Genomic DNA, 7500 nt, shown 5'->3' on the forward strand with positions numbered 1-7500 from the left:
TTCATTCGGGACAAGTTGCAAAATCACAACAACGTAAGCCCCGTAAGGACAACGAGAGAAACTTGTCTGCACCAGTATATAAAACGTCATCAACTAGTCCTATTGGCGGGAAATATGGCGTGCGAATTCTAGTTCCTGCACTTCCTCCAGCTTTAATCAATAAGATATTGTAGTTTCAACAGACTCGCCTCAAGACAAATGTTTCCAGCTCATGTAGAAGATTATTCTCATTAACCTAATCGTAAAAATACCCGTGAATGGTGTCAAAACAATTTACTGGACCTGATCGTTTTGAGGACTGCGCGTCACTAAGCTTTCAGTCAACTGAGCGCCACGCCTCTAAAGCCCAAAGGTCAAAGAGATGTCGTCCTTGGCGACCTAAGCAACTTTGATGGCCGTGACCTCGAGTGAGAGGTCTTTGCTAATAACCCTCAACTGATTAACATAATGTGGCCACGAGTGATTAATTGGAATAAAATAAAAAATGGAGAATCCTGAGATGCCTTCCTCATATCAATCCGGTCCCATCTTTTTCTTGGGAACGCTCTAGGCTAAATACCTTCAGTGGTTATATATATATATGTATATATATATAAATACATATATATATATATATATACATATATATGTATATATATTTATTTATATATAAGTATATATATATATATATATATACATATATATATATATATATATATATGTACATATATATACATATATGTATATATGTATATATATGCATATATATACATATTTTTTGTAACGACCAACGAGTAGAGGACGTCACTGCAGCGACGACGCGGAAAGATCCCATTCCATTTCGCGAGTCAGCCTTCGGTCGCGATTAGGAGGATCCGTCACGAGGGGCTTGGCTGCGGCAGAAGCCGTCACCTTTGCCCTATGTGTACAGACTGCCAGCACGAATGGCAGTCACCCCTAACCGTTGGAACAGAACTGAAATCGACGTAGTGGGAAGCGAAATGGCGACTACTGTGCAAGGATATCAATGAACCAATAGAAGTACTCCACCTTCTTTACAAGAAAGATGATCTCAGCAACTGAAAGAAAGCATAAGATGTTAACCAAAAGAAAATATGTCATTCATGATGAACTTGGAACTTTTTCTAGTCTCCTCTGACCGTGGAAGCCCCAACACCCGAAAGAAACTGCTTGGCGATTGCCAAAACAAAGTGCACCACGAAAATGAGATAGATAGATAGATAGAGAGAGAGAGAGAGAGCAACGCACGGAGAAAAGAGAAGTGTGGGTGAGAGCATTTGGCATTACTTATGACGACACTCCGACCTGGGTCAGCCTGTCCAAAAACGCTTCTTTGACCTTTGCTAGGCCCTCATGCGGGGCATATAAAAGCTACAAGGACCTCATGCCTTGATTGTACTCCCCTGTCGTTCTTCAGTGCGAACACACCAGACCAACAATGTCTCTCAAAAAGGTACCAGTATCAAATATTTCTTCAGTTTCCAAGAGCATTGAATTCCTTGGGATGATATGGCCCCGAAAATATTTAAGGAGAGTAGTAAGAAAGAAGCGACGGTACAAGATGAGAAGAGGGATCAACATTCATATTTTAGTGGAATTATATTTTCCTTCACAAAAGAATGACTCTTGTCCTTAAAATGTTGGTTTATAATATTTGTGCAGTCGATACACCGTACGGGAAAAATATCAAGAAAGTAAATTACATATGTGTGAAGATCACACGCGAAAGGCAAAGCGGAGAGGATAAAATCTTTCGTGCATTACGTTTTCATATTTACATTCATGCATACATACATATATGTATGCTTACGTACATACATACATACATACATACATACATACATACATACATTCATACGTACGTACGCACGTACGTACGGACATACATACATACATACATACATTTTATACGTACGTACGTACGGACATACATACATAAATATAAACATACATACATACATACATACATACATACATACATACATACATACATACATACATACATGCATACATACATACATACGAGTACATGCATACAACTCTTCCTCAATAACAATTTTACTTGACTCTGATGTGATTTTTGCCAGCCTGCCTTCGGGCCGGTTGTTCGTGTGACCCAACAGTTCGCACTTACTGATGCCATGGTGAAAGCGTCAGTATATTGACGCCCAGAGGTGATACTCGTGCCATTGCACTGGCTCGGCATAATCAGGTCTCTCGATCTCAGGTCCTCCTCCTCGCCCTCGTGGTGGTCCTCGCCAGCGCTCGCCCTGACGACTCCGACGAAGTGGAGCCCCGCGGCTACCAATACAGCCCTCCCGATTCAGACGAAAGCGAGGTTAGTCCCCTATCTTCATCCACCTCTATCAGGTGTCATCTGTTTCTTGTTGGCTGGTGCTATTATTGAGTATACTAAACTCTCTCATATTTTGCTCCCTGGATAACGGGTGGGGGTGAGTGTTGTTTTTAATTGGTCTGCGTGTGGCCTGTGTATTTTGCCTGGTTGCGCTGTCTGATGAACCTGTTATATCTCAGGAGCCTGGAATGCCCTTCGACTTCGCCTTTCAAGTGAACGACGACGAAGGCAATGACTTCGGCCACGGCGTCAAGTCTGACGGCGAGGTGGTCGAGGGCGAGTACCGGGTCGCTCTCCCGGACGGCCGCACCCAGATCGTCACTTACAGGGCCGACCCCGTCAACGGCTACACCGCCGAGGTCACATACGAGGGCGAGGCTCACTTCCCCGAGGTCGAGCCCTATGAGCCCCCCAGCACTCCTCAGCGCGGATACCTGGCGCCGTCCAAGTAAACGACAAGATCCTTCTCCTCCTCCTTCCCTCTGTTTATCTTATGCACCCGTTGATATTTATTGGTTATTTCCTGCAGATGCACTTCAATAAATAAGGTTTCTTTCCTTATGCCTTTTGATACCAAGGGAGATCCTTACATATATCCTAACCCTTTCGTTGCATTCTTCAACTTAAGCGGTTCGTTTCAGCCTCAGCCTGGCGATTTTAATTAGCCAGTCCACAGGAAAGTGATGAATTCTTTTCGACGTATTTTGATAGATGGCAATGCTTCATTAAACTTTTGATAGAAAAAAAAAAGTTCCTCAATGCAATTTGACAAAATAGCAAGTTTTACGATATCTTTTCGACAAAAGAGAATCTTCAATGTTTTCCATAAAGGAGAACATCTTTTGATTTTTTTTTTTTTTTTGTATATATAAAAGACGAAGTTTTTGAACATGTTTTATAATAGCAGAGAGTCTTTGGCACGTGTCTTAGAGAAAGGAAAGTTTCTCTGTTGTGTCTTATCCCTATATAAAACATAACCAATTATTAATTTTTTCCTTGTGGCTGTTACCAAACGATTTTATACATATTAAGGGTACTGACTGCATGTTTTATAAAATCAGTATTTTAGTTTTTTCAATGATACCACTACGGATCAGAATCACACATTATCCTCTTATGAGCTTCACTCAATGAAGAGTGCTGATCTCTTTTAACTTCGACTTACCCTCCTTTCCCACCTCCAAAGATAAAAGCGCTAGTTATTGCAGACGAAATACTAAACAACTTATATTTCTGGGGTCCCATAAAATCCACTCGTACCCGAATTATTGCCTCAGTTGAATAAACTTGAACAAACGAAACTTTCCAGAGCTTGCCTTCAACCAGGCCCAAGTCCCTTACGTTCCCGACATCTGGCTGCCCACGTTTGGGCCCCAATTTCAGCTCTGCCAATAGCTAGCCGCCCAACTAACATCAGCTCAACTGCCTGCCAGCCTGCCTGCCTGCCTGGCACCTCTCCGCCGCCGTCACCGCTTGCCTATCGCATCCTCTTCTATCACAAGTATCAGCCAGTCACAATATGACGTTCAACCCTGGTCCACTCCAAAACTGCCGGCCTGGTCAATACAAAGTCCGACTACTGAGTACCGTGCTGCATTGTTTCGTGGTCTACCCCCACGTGTTGTGCTGTCTTGTCTGGTAGAAATTGTAGGTTCTGTTACTCTACATTGGAATTGGTGATAAAGGGAACTCAGACAGAGTTCTTGGCTTTAATTCTCCAAGACAACATCTGTTTTGTTCTGTTCTAACTACTACATACACGGCAAGTCCTCAGGAAAACTCGGATATTGCCAGAAACATATTGTACATAATATTTACAAGGGTTGCCATATGAGGAATATTTAGAAGTTGGATTGCCTCGGTTGAGGCGCCGGCCGGTCGTGCAGGTGTTGACCCCAGGCGCAGCTGCGGCTATTCTTCAAGTAGAGGCTCTTGACCTGAGCGCCGAGAATCATTTGTTGTCAAAGGGGCGTAGCATATGTGTGCGTGTGTGTGCACGCCAGTCATCGAGGGGGAAACGCAGCTACGAAGATGATCATCTACGAAAATGCGCAAGTCGTCAAAGTGTTGCATACGTTGAATATAACAGGGAGAAAGAATACATAACTGGGAGAAATGGTCAACACAGACAAAGAGGTATTGGTTCCCGCTGGAGGTAAGTGGTACCTTAAGGAGGTCAATAGCTACTGTATCGAATGATTTGGAAAGGGTAGAATAAGTTAGAATGAAAACATGACCGCTGACATGACTTTTGTGTAATGCACAAGCGTGACAAGCATATATTTGGTTCTTCATGGTTAACCAGAAATATTGCAATCTGGCTTGTGTAATGCATTTCTCCTTCTCAGAATGTGCGGCAATGGGGGAGTCGTTTAGGAGTATCAGAACTTCAGGAATGAGGTCCGTAGAGACTACAAGCTGAAACATTGACCGGTTGGGTTCATGTTTGTTCGTTAGAGTTGCTTTGAGATGGAGTATGTCATCAACTAACGTGGAAGTGTTGAGATTCTTAGGGAAGTTATCCGTATCAGTTGTGTATGCAGATTTGAGGAAGTATATAGCACGTTTCCATATAGTCTGATCTTTGCACTGCAGCTATGCGCGCTTAAGTAAGAGTGACTGAAATGGGATTTTGATTTATGGTCGCGGCATAGCGACTGAGAGTGTCTGGTACTAAGTTCGCTTTACCCGAACAAAATGAAAGGTGGGCATAAACTTCTGCATTATGAGGAACCAACGAGTAAGTTTTCATGATAGATTATTTCTTTTAAAGAGGTGTAAGATTGGTTGATGGTCCATGTAGATGTGTATGTCGTAACCAAGGATGATCTCTTTGAAGTTTTTGAGTGCGTATACAAGAGCTAATGCTTCTATGTCTGTGACTGAGTAATTTTGTTCGTGTTTGTTGAGTGTGAGGCTAGCATAGGCAATTGGGATAAGTTTTGTGTCGTGTTGTTGCATGAGGACAGCGCCGAGTCCGGTGTAGGACGCATCTGTGTATATTATGAAAGGAAGCTTGTGGTTTGGAAAAGCAAGGATAATTGACGTGGTTAAGGCTCGCTTTAAGTCATTAAATGCTTCCTCTTGGGTGGCCAATTGAAGGGAGTGCCTTTCTTAAGTAGTAAAATTAATGGTGCTGTTATACCAGCATAACCTCGAATGTATCGCCTGTAAAACCCTGAATGACCCAGGAATGAATGTATCTGGTCAACAGAGGTAGGGCGAGGAAAATCAATGGCTGACTTGACCATGTCCTGAGAGGTTAAAATTCCTTGTGAGTTAAGGACATGCCCTAAGAAGCGTATTTCTTTCTGAAGGAAGGAGCAATCCTTAAGCTTCAATTTGAGGACTGCTTTTGCTAGTCGTAAGAAGACAGTATTAAGAGTGTGTAATTGTTCACTAACAAATTTCGAAGCGATCATCACAACACCGTGGTACATAAACACAGAATGGGGGAAGATTTGGAGTGGTGGAGCACTGGAAACTATTGTGTGGAGGTTGTGGAACAATCAGTACTAGTGGCTGGTGTATCTTGCATCTTCGTGTGATGAAGTGGAATGAAACTGAAGGGAGTACAAGTGATTAACGAGGAGTCGTGGTCTGCTTGTGCCTGCTCGGTCTCGTGAAACTTATTTACGGTATAAGGAGTTGCTGATGGCAATGCAGGAAGGAAATGGTTTGCATAAATGATACCACGTTGAGGAAGATAAATGACTGTTATGTTGCTTCATTAGTTTTAAGCTCATGAGAACATCAGAAGGAAAGTGAACATCAGCTACGTGAGTGGTAACTGGAATTGGGGGGGGGGGCTGATCTTTGAAGCTTATATCTAGGGAAAATTTACCAACGATCGGGAATTGTACACCATCTTCATTAGAAAGAGTAATATCTAGAGGTTCTAGGATGGTGACGCTCTTGTGTTCCATGCAGGATTTATTGAAGCTATAGGTGGACATTATGTTAACAGAAGATCAAGTGTCGAGAAATATGGTCACTTTGATGTTACTAAAAGTTACATTGAATATCAAGGAAGTGGGGGACATGTCTGGGGTATCCAAGTTATCTACAGGTAGGGTTGATGAGGGAACTTCTGGGTATGGAGTGAGTTGAGTTGAGTTGCGCTGAGTCTTAGTAGCCGGGAGTCATAATGGAAATATGCTATGTGAGTTTCTTGAGGGAGAGTGATTTGGGGAGTTTTGGATCTGTTGCCTTTGTGATAACAGCACATGACAACGACAACTGGTGTTGTAACATGCTCCGTGGTAATCGCAGTGGCGGTTTAGTTGTGAAGGTTGTCTGTGGTAACATTTGCTCGAAAGGTGCCCTGGATTATGACAGTATGCACAAACTAGTCGTGTTCTTGGTAGAGAGCGTTGGCGTAAGCGATATCGAGTGCGAGATGTATGTCTTGACCTAGTGTTATGTGATATGGACCATGTGACTTGAACTATTGTGTGGGTGGGTGTGATGGTTACTAACTGGATCTGGATCTGGTTGACTGTTTTTTCTGTATCAGAGAGTTTCCTTGAGAATTCGCCTAGTGTGATACCTGATGTGAATGGGATAGTACCCGCCTTCTGGAGTGTCTTGGTGTAATTGTGATAGTAGTCGAAAGTATGCCATGAGTGATACTACGTGTTCCAATGAAATTTTGTCGTCTGTGACCCAGTTAGAATTTTTTAGGCTATCTTAATTCTCTTTTAAATGTTGAAGCAATCTTAAAAGCCTTTTCTTTTTTGTGATGTGGTCCATAATTGTATGTCCTAGCTAATGAGTATAGGGGAGAAAGTGATCCAAGTTGGACAAATGATACAAATTACTTCTTAAAGTGCTCTATGAAATCTAGGTAAAAATTTGTTTCCTTATAAAGATCTAATTGAATTAGATCATCAGCTAATGTTTCATTTAGGTCTATTTTGGATTTGAGGATGGGTATTTTACCTCCGTCGTCGGTGATGTTTCTATGTGTTATTTCCAATTCAACCTCGGAGAGAAAATTGTGTACAGGAATGTTCTTTCCGTTGAACTTAGGTAATATCGTTTCATCTTTGTCTACTGTGATGAGATTCTGAGTTGTCATGGTATTCTGTGTGGTAAGTGAATTATCCGAAGAGTTGTTAGTGGAAAAAGGGGATATGTCTGGT

General features: G+C 42.2%; 1 long non-coding RNA gene across 1 annotated transcript in view; it reads right to left on the minus strand.

Annotated features, from left to right (window-relative positions):
- Positions 1-3356: 3356 nt before the first annotated feature.
- LOC143025262 (uncharacterized) overlaps positions 3357-7500 on the minus strand; it is a 6617-nt gene continuing 2473 nt past the window's right edge. The window contains exon 4 of the long non-coding RNA XR_012966378.1: positions 3357-4395. This is a non-coding gene — a long non-coding RNA (uncharacterized LOC143025262). The remainder of the gene's footprint in view (positions 4396-7500) is intronic.

This window comes from Oratosquilla oratoria, chromosome 5, assembly GCF_046742065.1.
Source record: "Oratosquilla oratoria isolate Oo_2021 chromosome 5, ASM4674206v1, whole genome shotgun sequence".
Classification (NCBI taxonomy): Eukaryota; Metazoa; Arthropoda; class Malacostraca; order Stomatopoda; family Squillidae; genus Oratosquilla; species Oratosquilla oratoria.